The sequence below is a fragment of the Ursus maritimus genome, unplaced genomic scaffold (assembly GCF_017311325.1).
Source record: "Ursus maritimus isolate PB19 unplaced genomic scaffold, ASM1731132v1 scaffold_21, whole genome shotgun sequence".
Classification (NCBI taxonomy): domain Eukaryota; kingdom Metazoa; phylum Chordata; class Mammalia; order Carnivora; family Ursidae; genus Ursus; species Ursus maritimus.
Window position 1 is genome coordinate 2,258,870 of NW_024424564.1, and position 18,600 is coordinate 2,277,469.

Sequence of the window (18,600 nt, forward strand, 5' to 3'; positions counted from 1 at the left end):
CTACTTTTAAAAATCTCAACTAAAAGCAATAATGATTAATGTTTATTTCTTGAGTGCCAGTACAACATGCCAGGCGTGTTCTAGTGTTTACATGTCTTAGCTTAGCTAACCTCAAATAGCCCTATTAGGTAGGAAATATTATCAACTAAAATTTACAGGTGAGGAAACTGGGACACAAATAATGTCATCATCAAGATTTGAACTCGGGCAGTCTAGTCCAGAATCTGCACTTTGAATCACGATACATTACGGCCACTCTAGAAATAGAACATATGTACAAAGCCTCTTCCCAGTCCCAAACACCTCCCTCCATTCCCAGAGGCCATTATTATTATTATTTTGGTGAACACCCTCTCAGCTTATGTTTTGATACTTTCAGGCATATACATCCTGCTGTAAATGATATATAAAGCTTTTCATGTGTTTTCAATACTTACATAAATAAACATAAATTTACTGTACTTATCCTTCAGTCTCTTGCTTTTGTCACTCAATATTATATTTTGGAGATCTTTTCATGCTGACATATAGTTGTAATTAATTGAGTTTAACTCTTCTGTAGTATTCCATTATCTATCCATCTATCTAGCTATGTATCATAATTTATTCATTCTCCAATTTTTGGACATTTAAGTAGTTTGCAAGTTTTATGGCATCATAAAGATGCATCAGTGAACACTATATTAAACATTTATAGCACTGTGTTCAGATCATCCCCCCCATCATCAGTTCTTTAGAGTTTGTTAATAGCTCTTTAGATTTTGTTACCTGGTCAATTCATGTATCTATATTATGTATACCCAAAAAGAATCTATATTTAATATCTGCAGATTAAAGCTTCTTTATAGATCTATTAGTCCAAGTAGTTTACTGTGCTGTTTTAATCTTCTATAGTTGTTTTTTAAACTTTTCTGCTTGATCTATTACTTTCTACAAGCAGTATTTTAAAAGGATGTGATGTTAGATACTTATTAGTTCATTATTTCCCCTTTTATTATTACATATTCCTTCTTATCCTTATTAGTGCTTTTGTCTGTATTAATATTAACATTAACAATCCAATAAGAAGATATAACAATTATAAATATTTATGCACCCAACATGGGAGCACCCAAATATATAAAACAATTAATAACAAACATAAAGGAGCTAATTGATAATAATACAATAATAGTAGAGAACTTTAACACTCCACTTACATCAATGGACAGATCAGCTAAACAGAAAATCAACAAGGAAACAATGGCTTCGAATGACACATGGGACTAGATGGACATAACAGATGTATTCACAACATTCCAACCTAAAACAGCAGGATACACATTCTTTTCAAGTGTACATGGGATGTTCTCCAGAATAAATCGCATGTGAGGTCACAAAACAGGCCTCAACAAATACAAAAGGATTGAAATCCTACCATGCACCTTTTCTGATCACAATGCCCCAAAATCAGAAGTCAATCGCAAGAAAAAAATCTGGAAAGACCACAAATACGTAGAGCTTCAACAACATGCTACTAAACAATGAATAGGTCAGCCAGGAAATCAAAGAAATTTAAAATAATACATGGAAACAAATGAAAATGAAAACACATTGGTCCAAAGACTTTGTGATGCAGCAAAGGCAGTCTTAAAAGTATATAGTAACATAGGCCTACCTCAAGAAGCAAGAAAAATGTCAAATAAACAACCTAACCTTACACCTAAAGGAGTTAGAAAAAGAACAACAAATGAAGCCTGAAGCCAGCAGAAGGAAGGAAATAATAAAGATTAGAGCAGAAATCTATGATATAGAAACTAAAAAAACAATAGAACAAATCAATGAAACCAGGAACTAGTTCTTTGAAAAAATTAATAAAATTGATAAACCCCTAACCAGACTTATCAAAAAGAATAGAGAAAGGACTCAAATAAATAAAATGAATGTGAAAGAAGAAATAACAACCAATACCACAGGAATACAACCAACTATAAGAGAATATTATGAAAAAACTATATGCCAACAAATTGGACAACCTGGAAGAAATGGATAAATTCCTAGAAACATATGAATTACCAAAACTGAAACAGGAAGAAATAGAAAACTTGAACAGACTGATAACCTGCAAAGAAATTGAATCTGTAATAAAAAATCTCCCAACAAACAAAAGTCCAGGACGAGATGATTTCATAGCCAAATTCTCCCAAACTTTTAAAGACATGTTAATACCTATTCTTCTCAAACTATTCCCAAAAATAGGAAAGGAAGGAAACTTCCAAATTCAATCATGAGGCAAGCATTACCATGATACCAAAACCAGAAAAAGACTCCACTAAAAAAGAGAACTATAGGCCAATATCCCCAGTGAACACAGATGCAAAAATTCTCAATAAAATACTAGCAAACCAAATCCAACAATACATTAAAAAAAATCATTCACCGTGATCAAATTCCTGGCTTGCAAGGGTGGTTCAGTATTTGGAAATCAATCAGCATGTTATACCACATTAATAAAGGAAAGGATAAGAACCATATGATCATTTCAGTAAATGCAGAAAAAGCATTTGACAAGGTACAACGTCCATTCATGATAAAAACCCTCAACAAAGTAGGTTTAGAGAGAACATACCTCAACATAACAAACGCCCTGTATGGATAACCTACAGCTAATATCATCATAAACTGGGAAAAACTGAAACATTTTTCTCTATGGTCAGGAACAAGATAGGGATGTCCACTCTCACCACTGTATTTTAACACAGTAATGGAAGTCCTAGCTACAGCAATCAGACAACATAAAGAAATAAAAACCATCCAAATTGGTGAGGAAGAAGTAAAACTTTCACTATTTGCAGATGACAAAGATTCCACCAAGAAACTGCTGTAATTGATACATGAATTCAGAAAAGTCTCAGGATACAGATGTCAAAATACAGATGCAAAATCATCATACAGAAATCTTTTGCATTTCTATAAACCAATAATGAAGCAGCAGAAAGCAAAGTTAAGGAATCAATCCCATTCACAATTGTACCAAAACCAATAAGATTCCTCGGAATAAGCCTAACCAAAGAAGTGAACAACCTGTACTCTGAAAACTTTAAAACACTGATGAAAGGAATTGAAGATGACACAAAGAAATGAAAGACATTCCATGCTAATGGATTGGAAGAACAGCTATTGTTAAAATGTCTATATTACCCAAAGCAGTCTCAATATTTAACGCAATTCCTATCAAAACACCAACAGCTCATCACAAGTGAACTCCTTTGTATGTAAGTACTGAATCAATAAATTGTACACCTGAAACTAATATTGTACTGTGTGTTAACTGGAATTCATATAAAAACTAAAACAGAAAACAAAACCAAAAAACCAAAAAAAAAAAAAACACCCCCCAACAAAACAAAACAAAACAAAAACCAAAAGACCCCAACCCCCCCCCCAAGAAAACACCAAGAGCATTTTTCACAGAGCTAGAACAAACAATCTTAAAATTTGTATGGAACCACAAAACTCCCAAATAGCCAAAGGAACTTTGAAAAAGCAAAGCAAAGCTGGAGGCATCACAATTCTGAATTTCAAGTTATATTACAAAGCTGAAATAATCAAAACAGTATGGTACTGGCACAAAAATAGACACATAGGTCAATGGAACAGAATAGAAAATCCAGAAATGAACCCACAACTATATGGTCAATTCAACAAAGCAGGAGAGAATATCTAATTGGGAACAAGACAGTCTCTTCAACAAATGGTGTTGGGAAAACTAGACAGCAACATGCGGAAGAAACTGGACCACTTCCTTGCATCATATGCAAAAATAAATTCAAAATGGATGAAAGACCTAAATATGAGACAGGAAACTATCAAAGTCCCAGAGGAGACACAAGCAATAACCTCTTTGACATTGGCCACGGCAACTTCTTACTAGATGTGTCTCTTGAGGGAAGGGAAACAAAAGCAAAAACAAACTATTAGGACTTCATCAAAATAAAAAGCTTCTGCACAGTGAAGGAAACAATCGACAAAACTAAAAGGCAACCCATGGAATGGGAGAAGATACTGGCCAATGACATATCTGATAAAGGGTTAGTATCCAAAATATATAAAGAACTTATAAAACTTAAACCCCAAAAATGAACGGTCCAATTAAAAAATGGGTAGAAGACATGAATAGACATTTTCCCAAAGAAGACATACAGATGGCCAATAGACACATGAAAAGATGCTCGACATCACTGGTCATCAGGGAAATGCAAATCAAGACTATAATGAGCATCACCTCACACCCATCAGAATGGCTAAATCAAAATGAACAACACAAGAAACAACAGGTGTTGGTAAGGGGAACACCTTGCACTGTTGGTGGGAATGCAAAGTGTTGTAGTCACTAAGGGAAGCAATATAGAGGTTCCTCAAAAAGTTAAAAATAGAACTACCCTACCAACCAGCAATTACACTACTAGGTATTTATCCAAAGAATGCAAAAATAATAATTCAAAAGGTTACATGTACTCCAATGTTTATAGCAATATTATCTACAACAGCCAAACTATGGAAACAGCCCAAGTGTCCATCTACTGATGAATGGATAAGGATGTGGTATATATTTATATATATACAATGGAATATTACTCAGCCATAAAAAAGAATGAAATATCGCCATTTTCAATGACATGGATGAAGCTAGTGAGTATTTTTAAATTATTTATTTATTTATTTATTTTTATTTATTATTTATTTTTTTAAAATAATTTTTATTTTGTTATATTAGTCACCATACAGTACATCCCCAGTTTTTGATGCAATGTTCCATGATTCATTATTTGCGTATATCACCCAGTGCACCATGCAATATGTGCCCTCCTTAATACCCATCACCGGTCTATCCCAATCTCCCATGCCCCCTCTCCTCTGAAGCCCTCAGTTTGTTTCCCAGAGTCCACAGTCTCTCATGGTTCATTCCCCCTTCTGTTTACCCCTCCTTCATTCTTCCCTTCCTTCTCCTACCGATCTTCCTATTTCTTATGTTCCATAAATGAGTGAAGCCATATGATAATTGTCTTTCTCTGCTTGACTTATTTCACTTAGCATTATCTCCTCCAGTCCTGTCCATGTTGCTGCAATTGTTGGGTAATCATTCTTTTTGATGGCTGGGTAATATTCCATTGTATATATGGACCACAACTTCTTAATCCAGTCATCTGTTGAAGGGCATCTCGGCTCCTTCCACGATTTAGCTATTGTGGAAAATGCTGCTATGAACATTGGGGTGCATATGGCCCTTCTCTTCACTACGTCTGTATCTTTGGGGTAAATACCCAGTAGTGCAATGGCTGGGTCATAGGGGAGCTCGATTTTTAACTTTTTAAGGGACCTCCACACTGTTTTCCAGAGTGGTTGTACCAATTTGCATTCCCACCAACAGTGTAGGAGGGATCCCCTTTCTCCACATCCTCTCCAGCAATTGTTGTTTCCTGCCTTGTCAATTTTTGCCATTCTAACTGGCATAAGGTGGTATCTTAATGTAGTTTTGATTTGAATTTCCCTGATGGCTAATGATTTTGAACATGTTTTCATGTGTCTGTTAGCCATTTGTATGTCTTCATTGGAAAAATGTCTGTTCATATCTTCTGCCCATTTTTTGATTTGATTACTTGATTCCCGTGTGTTGAGTTTGAGAAGTTCTTTGTAGATCTTGGATACTAGTCGGAGCTAGTAAGTATTATGCTAAGCGAAATAAGTTAGTCAGAGAAAGACAATTATCATATGATTTCACTCATATGTGGAATTTAAGAAATGAAACAAAGGAGCGAAGGGAATAAAAAGAGGGAGACGTAAACCAAGAAACAGACTCTTAACTATAGAGAACAAACTGCAGTTTACCAGAAGGGAGGTGGGTGGAGGAATGGATTAAATAGGTGGTGGGGATTAAGGAGTGTACTTTTGATGAGCGCGGGTGATGTATGGAAGTGTTGAATCACTACATTATACACCTGAAAATAACATTACATGGTATGCTAACTAACTGAATTTAAATAAAATTAAAAAAATACTTAACTAGAAAAAAACTAGGTCTTCCCCCAGATCTTGTCTATATAATTCTCCTTTATCTAAGCAGTCTATTTTCTTTCTTCATAGAGACTTAAATTTTGTAATTACTTACTGATTCACTTGTTATTATCTTTTACTCTAATTTTCAAGTCCCAGAAGGGCAAAGACATTATGTAAATTTTCTCACCACTATACACCTTGTATCTAGCATTGTGTTTGGTAGTTTGAGATTCATTCATTCTTTCTTGGTTCAAACAACAAATACTCATTTAGGACCTATAGCCAGACTCTGCTAGCTGTTAGAGATACAACTCTGCGCCGAGACAGAAGTGGCTGCTGTCATTGCAGAGCCTATAGTCTCGTGAAGAATAGAGGCAATCCCAAAGGAATATAAATGCATTACCGAGGAGGTCCAGGGTTCTATGGGAGCACATAAGATGGAAACCTGCATGAATCTTGTATTGGTGAGAAGGGTTGGAGAGAGCCTCCTGGAGGAAGTGACATTGCAGCTGAAGCCTGATCAGTGAATAGAAACTTACTAATGGAAGTGTAAAGAGAAAATTATGTTGGCGATGGAAGTAGCAGTATACACAAAGATTTAGAGGTAAAGCAAATCATAGTGCAGTGGAGGAACCTAAGATTCAGTATGGATGAAACACTAAGTCTAGGTGAGGAGTGATGAAAGTGCATTAGGAGGGGTATCAGTCATGCAGTGCCTTAAGCCATGTTAAGGAATTTGAACTTTTTTCAAAGAACAGTGAGGAATATTAAATAATTTTTCAGGGGTTGATGGGTATAATTATATTTGTGTTAAAAATCTCTGAGGAAGGGGGCCTGGGTTGGCTCGGTTGGTTAAGCATATGCCTTTGGCTCAGGTCATGATCCCAGGGTCCTGGGACTGAGCCCTGCATCGGGCTCCTGGCTCGGGTGGGGAGCTCACTTTTCCCTCTCCCCTCGCTCATGCTCTCTCTTGATATCTCTGTCTCTCTCTCTCTCAAATAAATAAATAAAATCTTTAAAGAAAATCTCTGAGGAAAAGCTGGTTAGGAAAGATGGAAGAAATTTCTGCTCAGCAATGGGCAAGGTATTATGGGATAAAAAATTGTGTAATAAGCATTATCTTCAGATGAATAATACAATTTAAAAAATGCTTATTTCAGAATATAGTTATTCAATGGTATTGTGTACAATAAGTGATTTACTAAAATAAGTCCCTCTTCTCATGGGCTCATTAATTGGGAATAGGAATAGAAGAGGGGAGAAAGAAGTACAAGAAGAGGCGAACAAAGGCAGAGATATTGATAATTTATCAAAATATGAGTTCTGACTCATAACTGGTGAATTCTCAGATTGCAGGTCTCAGTTGAAATGTCTTGCGTTAGCACAATATCTTTAGAGTTGAGACACCCATAACCAACATTTAGCTGTATTAATAAAGATTAGTCTCTATCAACTAAGTAAAACATGAAAGCAAGTCACCTATGACTAGAAGGTTTCCTACCACCCATCTCACCCTGCATCGCCATCCCCGTCTCTAAGCCACCCTGGCTGTCTGGGTGGTGGTGGCATGTCGAGATGACTGCCGACGGGGAGGGGCTGTGCCGCCCATGGCAGGGGATCCGGCAGCAGTCGTGAGGGTTGGTGATGATGATTGGAAACAGGGGCACAGCACAGAATTCCCAAGCAACGGTAGGCCCGGGGTGATGTTCTCGATGAGCCGAAGCGGGGCTACAAATTCTGTTATTACCTGATAGTTACAAGGTGCTTTATAATTGGAACGTCCTCTCTTACTTGCTCCTTCACAGTAGCACTTTGTGGATGGCGAGCATTATCCCCACTTCGCTGGTGAGGAAGATAAGATTCCATGTAAGTGACTTGCCTCAATCCCACAGTTGTGAATGGTGGTGTAGGGATTATGTTATATCTTCCTTTTTTCCTCGTATTTTTTTTCCTTGAGAGAGTTCATCTTCATCTTTTCAATCTGTGGTAGCCTCTGTTCAAATTAACCATAGTTTATTAAATGATCTTGAAAGGAAAACAGGAAGAAAATCACTTCATAGAGCTTCATTGTAGGGGAATGAGGTCCTGCCTAAGCTCGTCATCCCAATAAAGGCTTTAAAAAATCATTTTTAACAGAGATTTTCCAAACACGCACTTTACAGATTCCTGGTTAATTTATTCTTTCGTCTGTGGGGACACAGTGCTCAGTAGATAGAAGGTGCCCAGTAAAAATGTATTGAATTATCATCATAAACAACGTATTGTAGACTAAGGTCTCCCTGCGGAAGCTTGGGAATCTCTTTGCTGAATGACTCTAAGCTACCGTGCTTTCATTCATGTAGTGATTTCTTTGCTTGCCCTTTATGCCCTGTTACATTTTTGGATTTAGAGCAATATCCCTTGATCTTCTGCTAATTTGCTATTTCTAATCTTTTGTGGTCTAGAAAAGCATATATTCAAGTTCTTTTAGGTAAATCTGTGAGTGAATGAGTGAATGAGATCCAAACGAGAGCTCAAGTTTCTCTTCTAAGGTTACAGGGTAGGGGTTCTATGATAATCACAAGAAAAGGTTCTCTGCTTCTAGAGTCTCAAGTTGTTGAATCCACCTTCCCCGAAGTGGCCCAAGCAATGTATCTAAAATGGAGGTCTGCTCATGTTACTTCTTTTACTAAACACCTTTTGTTGCATCTGGTGATGTTTAGTTAGAGTCCAGCTCCTTCATCGGCCATGAAAGACTGTGATGACCTTCTTTTTCCTCCTCGTTATCTTCTTCATCTGTTCCCCTAGACCCATTCGATGCTTCCATCAAGCTAAATTATATGCAAACCTTCCAGCAGCGTCTTGCTAGATCTTGGAGCCATCCCTTCCATATATGGTATTTCTTGAGTCAGAGACATTCTTCTTCTGGTTCTTTAGACTCTAACTGCTACTCACTATCAATTCTCAGCTCAAGCATCATTTTATTGGGACATATGAGCATGCAATTTACTTCCCCCATACTCCGTACTGCAAGATGAGGTGGGAGCCTCTTTGATCTTGCTAAGTTACCCTATCACCGATAATATTTATTGCATTGAATGTAATCTCTGTGAACAAGGCCTGGGTCTTCAATTTCCATGCCTTGTGCTGTGCCTGCCACAAGGAAGGTGATAATTAATGTTTGCTGAATGACTGAATCACTCAAACTGGATAGCCATGTAGTATGAAATGATGTGTATAGCAAAGTGCAAAGTAAATCAACGTACAAATACAGGGTTACTGCAATATTACCGCTGTTCCAATCGGTCAGGTACTTTTCTCATGTAAAGCTCTACTGAGGCTAGTTCACTGACTCTGTATTACTAGGTATTCATTTATTATCAATAAAATTTTTGATATTTTTAAATGAATTTCTGATCACTAACAATTAATTTGTTTTTGTTATTTCTTTGAGTAGTTCTTATTATTGTTATTCCTCCTAGCCTTATTTATTATTTTAGCTTATTTTATTTCTTCTATTTTTACTGTGCTTGCTTTTTTAATGCTGAAAGAGAGAGCTTAGGACATGGTGACCTAATAAAAGTCTTACTCAAATTACATCTTGGTATTCAGACTCCCTGATGGATGCTTAATATGCTGGGCCTTGTTTCTCCTCTGGGGCTAAAGTTATAGGACCAGAACGTGAGATAAACTTAACCCTAAATTATGTGCTGTCTATATATTTTAATCAGAAGTCTAAAATCCCTGCAGACTTTGCTTCTGCAAGTCACTGATTTTGAACTCGGTCGCTGTCTCTGATTGCTCATGTAATATTAAACCCTAGTTGAGCCTTAATTTCAAGAAATATGAACCAAACTCTGTAAATGAGGGTTTCAAGAACTGCTGAACTATGGAAAGTAGTTTCTGTACAGTTGTTGAAATATGCAAATAATGAGCAGTTTCTGATGTTTTTTGAATTCGCTTGTCATATTTAAAAAATGGACAGGAATTATTAGCGGTCAGTATACTATACCACACATTCCATTTTATTTCATGATATCTCCATTTGGATGTCTGCTAAGCATCTCAAACATAATGCCAAAACTCTTCATTTGTACCCTTTCCCCCCCAACCTATTCTCCCCAAATCTTACATTTCAATAGAGTCGTCACCTGTTACCAGTTGCTCAAGCCTTGAACTTAGAAGTCATGTTCAATTTCGTCTTTTCCCCCTTCTCCCCTAAGCAATCCTTCAACATATTTCAATCTCTGAAACTATATTTTGAGTCTTGGTCTTTCTTTCCAGCTCCTCTGCCACAACCTTGGAGTAAGTCATCGTCACTTCTCTCCTGACCACTACACAGCCCTCCTCTAACTGTTCTTCCTGCTTCCCAGGCAGTCTGGCTCCGGAGTGTGTGCTTCTAACCACCGAAATTGGCCACAACTTGTCTGTTTCTCACTGTCTTAGATTACGACCCAAACTCCTTACTGTAGACATTGGCTGTGGCAACATGGAGCTCATTGGAAGCCTCTGGGAGGAATTTTAGCGAAGTTGGGCAAATGAATAGGAGACTACTGAGGGTGGAGGAGTGAGTGGTAGTTAGAAGTTGTGAATAGCAAGTCATTACTTTCGGGAATTTGGTATGAGGAGGAGGGCAGAATAGGGGGCAACATGAGAGGTCATAAGGGATAAAAGAAGTTTTTTTTGTTTGTGTGTGTGTGTGTGTGTGTGTGTGTGTGTGTGTGTGTTTTGAGAGAGAAAGGAGACTTGGGCAAAGGGAAGCAGACAGAACAGGGCAGCTTGAAGTACAGGGTGAAGGAGATGACTGAATGGTGCCCCTGAAGAAGAGGTGCGTGGTTTAGTTTCAAACTCTGCACTCGCTATCTATTGCTGTGTAACAAATTACCCTGAAATTTAGTAGCTTGAAATGATAAACATTTATTTTCTCACACAATTTCTGAGGGTCAGGAATCTGGGAGCTGCTTAGCTGGGTAGTTCTGGCTCGAGGTCTCTTGGGAGGTTGAAGTCAAGCTGTTGGCCAGAGCTACAATCTCTGAAGGCTTGACGGGAGCTGGAGCAGCTGCCCCCAAGTCGTTGGCAAGAAGCGGAAGTTCCTCATCCCCTGGGCCTTCCCACATGGCTGCTTATGTCAAGGTTTCACCCAGAACAAGTAATCCAAGAAAGAGCATGGAAGGAGAAACCCAAGACTGAAGCTGCAGTGTCTTTTATAACCTAATGTTGGAGTAATACTGTCACTTACCATCATTTCTGTCATATTCAGTTGTTCACACTGATGAATCCTGGTCCAATGTGGGAGGAGACTAGACATGAGTAGGAATACCAGGCTGCAGGGATCCCTGGGGTCCAGCCTAGAGGCTGGCTACCACTCAAAAAGGGTATCTTTGCTCTGTAAAAAAGGAGTGTGAAAGAAAGGAGAGGATGCTGAGAGAGAAGCTGACTTACAGCTTCAGTTTTTTCAGTGAGTGAGAGGCAAAGTCATTTTCTGAGTGAGAGGGTGGGAGTGGGAGTTTGGAGAGGGAGGTTGAGGTGTGCAATCGCTATTCAGGAGAATGGCAAAGGCGGCCCTTTCTGTGTGGAATGGTACGGTGGGATTGAGAGCTCAGTGGAGATGGGAAATCAAAGCCATGCAGAACCAGTCTGCCTGGTCCTATCATTTTTCTCCCTAGACAGAGTGAAGCAGAAATGGCAACACTGGACCATTGGTGTGATCCAGGATGGGGCTTTTGTTAAAAGGATGTGGCCCAAGCAAAAGGAGACAGAATAATTGGGAAAAATGTTGGGGGAATGATTGAGATAATTCAACATGAAGCTGGAAGGGAGGACCTGAAAACAAAGGAAGCTGAAAGATGTGAGAACGTGGAGGAGTCAAGGAACTTAAGATTTTGATATGGTTGAATTGAAGGTAAACCTAGAGGGAGAAAGTAGAGTCTGGATGAAGGAGAGGAGGGTTAGAGATGACTTTGGAGTTTAAGAACTTCCATAAAATGGATATGGGGAAAGATTAGGAAAATGAACTAGATTTATAAAAACCTAGATTTGTGCATTATGTACAAAATGGAAGTGTTGGTTAGTCGATATGTATTTGTTGAGCACTTACTATGTGTCCCAAATATATGAGGTTCTGTGGGTAATAAAATCAATTAAAGTACACTTCATTCCACTAAAGCCTCTACCACATGACTCTGATTTACCAAAGGATTTTTCACTTATGCTAGAATTCATCACAAGTTTTATGAAATAATAAAGGTCTTCTTATATGGACATATTATGATAGAATTGGAAATATATAAATGGGTGTTATACACCAATTAAAACAAATGTCTTGTGTAAAGGAAATATGGATTCTTTCTCAGTGCTCCTAGTTCAGAAAATACTTCAGAAAATCACCCTCTTATAATTGTTAGCGAGTGTACAGAACAGTGCTTCTCAAAGTGTGGTCCCTGACTAGTAGTATGAACACTATCTGGAAACTTGTCAGAGATGCAGATTCTAAGGTTCTTCCTGAGATCTACTGATCAGAAACTCTGGGAAGAGGGTCCAGCAATCTGTGTTCTTTTTATTTTTATTTTTTGTTTTTAAATTTTTTTTTGATGTAGAATTCGATGATTCATTAGTTGCATATAACACCCACTGTACCATGCAATACGTGCCCTCCTTACTACCCATCACCAGCCTATCCCATTCCCCCACTCCCCTCCCCTCTGAAGCCCTCAGTTTGTTTCTCAGAGTCCATAGTCTCTCATGATTCATTCCCCCTTCTGATTACCCCCCTTTCTTTATCCCTTTCTTCTCCTACCGATCATCTTGGTTCTTATGTTTCATAGATGAGAGAAATCATATGATAGTTGTCTTTCTCTGCTTGACTTATTTCACTTAGCATTATCTCCTCCAGTGCCATCCATGTTGCAGCAAATGTTGGGAACTCATTCTTTTTGATAGTGAGTATATATGGACCACATCTTCTTAATCCAGTCATCTGTTGAAGGGCATCTCGGTTCCTTCCACGATTTAGCTATTGTAGACAATGCTGCTATGAACATTGGGGTGCATATGGCCCTTCTCTTCACTACGTCTGTATACTGGTAAATACCCAGTAGTGCAATGGCTGGATCATAGGGGAGCTCAATTTTTAACTTTTTAAGGGACCTCCACACTGTTTTCCAGAGTGGCTGTACCAACTTGCATTCCCACCAACAATGTAGGAGGGATCCCCTTTCTCCACATCCTCTCCAACAATTGTTTCTTGCCTTGTCAATTTTTGCCATTCCAGCTGGCATAAGGTGGTATCTTAGTGTGGTTTTGATTTGAATTTCCCTAATGGCTAATGATTTTGAACATTTTTTCATGTGTCTGTTAGCCATTTGTATGTCTTCATTGGAAAAATGTCTGTTCATATCTTCTGCCCATTTTTTGATTTGATTGTTTCTCGTGTATTGAGTTTGAGAAGTTCTTTGTAGATCTTGGATACCAGTCTTTTATCTGTCGTATCATTTGCAAATATATTCTCCCATTCCGTGGGCTGCCTCTTAGTTTTTTTGACTGTTTCCTTGGCTGTGCAGAAGCTTTTTATTTTGATGAAGCCCCACAAGTTCATTTTATCTTTTGTTTCTCTTGCCTTTGGAGATATGTCATGAAAAAGGTTGCTCTGGCTGATGTCGTTGAGGTTGCTGCCTATGCTCTCCTCTAGGATTTTGATGGATTCCTGTCTCACATCGAGGTCTTTCATCCGTTTAGAGTTTATCTTTGTGTATGGTGTGAGAGGGTGGTCAAGTTTCATTCTTTTGCATGTAACTGACCAATTTTCCCAGCACCATTTATTGAAGAGACTGTTTTTTTTCCACCGGATGTTTTTTCCTGCTTTATCAAAGACGAGTTGCCCAAAGAGCTGAGGGTCCATTTCTGGGTTCTCTATTCTGTTCCATTGGTCTATGTGTCTGTTTTTGTGCCAGTACCATGCTGTCTTTGTGATCACAGTTTTGTAGTACAGCTCGAAATCCGGCTTTGTGATGCCCCCAGCTTTGTTTTTCCTTTTCAACAATTCCTTGGCGATTCAGGGCCTTTTCTGGTTCCACACGAACTTAAGGGGTGTTTGTTCCAGTTCTTTGAAAAATATCATTGGTATTTTGATCGGGATAGCATTGAAAGTATAGATTGCTCTGGGTAGCATGGACATTTTAACTATGTGAATTCTTCTGGTCCATGAGCATGGAATATTTTTCCATCTTTTTGTGTCTTCTTCAATGTCTTTCAAGAGTGATTTGTAGTTTCTAGAATATAGATCCTTTACGTCTCTGGTTAAGTTAATTCCAAGGTAACGTATGGTTTTTGGTGCTATTGTAAATGGGATGGATTCCCTAATTTCTCTTTCTTCAGTCTCATTGTTCGTGTATAGAAAAGTAACTGATTTCTGAGCATTGATTTTGTATCCCACCACATTACTGAATTGCTCTATAACTTCTAGTAGTTTGGGAGTGGGTTCTTTTGGGTTTTCCATATAGAGTATCATGTCATCTGCAAAGAGAGACAGTTTGATTTCTTCTTTGCCAATTTGGATACCTTTTATCCCTTTTTGTTGTCTGATTGCTGTTGCAAGGACTTCTGGGACTATGTTGAATAATAATGGCGAGAGTGGGCATCCTTGTCATGTTCCTGATCTTAAGGAAAAGGCTTCCAGCTTTTCCCCATTGAGAATGATATTTACTGTAGGCTTTTCATAGATGGTTTTTATAAGATTGAGGAATGTACTCTGTATCCCTACACTCTGAAGGGTTTTAATCAGGAAATGATGCTGTATTTTCTCAAATGCTTTTTCTGCATCTATTGAGAGGATCATATGATTTTTGGCTTTTTCCTTCTGGATAAAATCTATGGCACTGATCAATTTGTGAATGTTGAACCACCCTTACATCCCAGGGATGAATCCCACTTGGTCATGATGGATAATCCTTTTAATATACTGTTGAATTCTATTAGCAAGAATCTTGTTTGAGAATGTTGGCATCCATATTCACTAGGGAAATCAGTTTGTAATTCTCCTTTTTGATGGGGTCTTTGCCTGGTTTGGGGTTCAAGGTATTATTGGCCTCATAGAATGAGTTTGGTAACTTTCCTTCTGTTTCTATTTTTTGAAATAGCTTTAGGAGAATAGGTATTATTTCTTCTTTGAATGTTTGGTAGAATTCCCCGGGAAAACCATCAGGCCCTGGCGTTTTGTTTTTTGGAAGGTTTTTAATCAAGCAACCTGTGTTCTAATGGTCTCTCGGGGTGATTTTGATGCCCTCCAAGGTTTGAGAACTAGCATAGAAGATATACATTATTAAAAAATATGTATATAAATATATATCTAAAATAATATATACAATACATTATTATACTAATTTTCATATATTATAATACATTATATGTATAAAATATATATATTTAGAAAGGAAGGGGAAGGGGTAGAGGAAGAGGGAAAGATCATCTTAAGTAGGCTAATGCTGAGCATCAAGCCCCGATGTGGGACTTGATCTCATGACCCTTAGATCATGACCTGAGTGGAAATCAAGAGTCAGATACTTAACCAACTGAGCCACCCAGGTGCCCCATAGCATAGAAGATATTAAAGCAATAACACAACAAAAGAAAAACAAAAATTAGATAAGAAGACTCTTCCCTCTTTGCCTTTTAGTTTCACTTCAGCAATTACTGACAAAAGCTTTTTCACTTTGTCACAGATAGCTCAGTGAAAGCACTACTGTTTTAATGTTACCATTCCTTACTGTATATTTCAAAACTTATAAGGTCAGCTTCTTATAACCTCTTCACAGAGACTTTTATGAAAACTTCATGTTGCAAAGTCCACCAAAGAAAATAAAACCCTATTCTGCAAGAAATAATGTCTCTTTATAAGGCATATTTGTAATAGTTGAGATTAAAATTCAGGGCCTTCCTTCTAGTGGATTTGGCCATTCTATTGTCCATAAACAATTTACTCACCAGTTCTTAGCCCATAAAACAGTTCAAAGCTGTAACAGTCCAAATACTCTATTATCAACCACTTACTATTTTGATAGTAGCCACTATTTGAGTGTATCGTTCTATATATAATTCCTGTATATACTATTTTTCCTAAGACTCTGCATAAATTAAGAAAATGAGTTTGTCAAATGTCAGTTTTCTAAAATAGAGAAATACTTTATTCCGCAATGTTGGGGAAGGAAGTCTTCCATGCAAATGATTTTTCTAGGAACCTGGCTTATATTTGTGTATCTTCAGACATTTCTTTTTGAGATTTACATCAATAAAATCTGAAGATTATTTGGTAAGATCACCAGTTGGATTTTTCACTATTGAAGCTCTGTTTTGATACATTTATAATATTTTTAAATTCTAATTAAATAAATGTTTATTGAGCACCTACTATTTTCATGAAGTGTATTGGGTGGTAAGATGGATAAGAAAATGAATGAGGGGTGTCACCAAGATGGCAAGATAGAAGACTCCTGGATCTCCCTGCTCCAAGGACATACTACCAGCTCAATTCCCACTGAGAGAAATACAGATGATTTGAGGGACTCCTACATGTTGAGTGCCTGAGAAAATACCAAATTGAAATGGGTAGGAAAGGCTTCCCTTAAACCCACCCCCAGCACAGTGCCTTACAATCAGGAGGGAACCTTTCACCTCCCAGCTTCCCCTTGAGGAGCAAGGAGTTCGGACCACTCATAGAGCTCCCCAACTTTTATGTACAGGCTATTATTAGGTTTTACCTGTAGTGCTTTGAATTTGTTATCATTCATTCTACATGTAAGATATTCTTGGTTGAGAGGACCTGTTCCTAACCTTTTTTCTTTAAGGGCATTGCTCGACAATGTTTCCTCTCAATCAGCTAGTGCAAAGTGCAAAATTAGAGTTGCATCACAATTGCACGGGGTTTGTGTTTGTTGAATGTCAAGTGCTCACATTACTGATCATGCGGAATTACATTTGGGTTTTCACTGATGATATTTCTTTGTAAACCATCTACATTAATGACTTTAAAAGACCCTAGCCTTGAATGGATGTGATAGATATTCTGTATTGCGTATAACTTAGTGTATAAAGTCACATGTAATAAAGGTGGTCATAAGTGTGTTCCTGTTGCTTTGGGGAGACTAGTGTTACTTCATGGAAAGGAGGTGATAGGCATTCTGTAGTACAGGTAGAGAACTGTTTAAAAACAGGTAATAAAGGTGGTTATCAGAGTACTAACTGCTTGCTCTGTAGAAAACAGTGTTATTTCAGGGAATGGATGTGACGGCAGTTGTGTAATGCATCTATAGAGTGATTTAAAAACACACATAATAAAGATGGTTATAAGGAAAAAAAGGCTGTACCCCTGTGTATCTGCTTGGTTTCGATGCTCCTCCTCCATGTTAATATTAGCTCAATACAACCCAGTTTTCTTGAACTTACTCCAGACATTTTGCAGAGCTTTTCAATTTTTTTCAAATTTGCATGATTAGTAACTGGACCTCAAATGGAAATGGCAAATGCATTGCTTCGGGAAAGCTAGCAAAGCCACATCCATCCCTTTATCACAAAAGAACATGAACCGTATTCCAGGGAAGGGCTGAACATCCATTATCAGTGGTGAGGTGAGAGAGAAATGAACTATGGAATTAGAATTTAAAATTCACAGCATGAAACAGAATATTAGAGAATAACTTACTCATTGACCCTTCTGATGTTTTACAGGGAGAAGCATTCAATTTGCATTTCATTAAATATAAGGGATAAGATAGGCTTTCTATTTCTATTTTTCCTAATAAAAAAACTCTTACTAAATAAACTTGGAGTTACCTATTTAGCAAATTCTAGTGCATTCTCCAAATTTACAATGTAATATATAATAAGTTTCTTATTTACAAGCGCTCTAAGAAGTGATTGTAAGGGATCAGTAAATGTAAAACTAGTTTGGTGGAAAAGTTGTTCAGCTTTCATTAATGGTAATAGAAATATTGTACCCTATCTCGAGCTCCTGAACAAGGTGGATTCATGAGGCACATTTCTTATTTAAATAGACACATTAAAAAAAAAAGCCATGTTGCCTATGGTGTGTAAGTAGGATATTAATATAATTTATTTGTGGTTTCTGCCTACTTTTTCTTTTCTGTTTCCTTCTTTTTCAAAAAAAAAAAAAGAAAGAAATAATAGTACACCTGAAACTAATATTACACTGCATATTAATTATACTTGAATTAAAAAAAAAACAAAAATTAAAAAAGATATAATCTAGGGATTGTTGAAGTTATTCTAAATAATTTTATGGTAAAACATTGATATTCTTGTAATTTTAATGTTTGTATTTGCGTTGATAACTTGTTACTGTTAATAAGCTGATAGGCTGATAAATATAATTTTATACTTAAGTTGATAGAATTTAGATAAATTTGAAAATTTTAATAATGTCATTGACCTTTTATTACCATAGTTATGCTGCTAGTTATATTATTTACCATATTTGAAGATTTCTTTCACTGAAACTTACTTATTCTGTGTACCTTAGCATAACTCATTGTTAATTGACAGTAATATAATATAATATAATATAATATAATATAA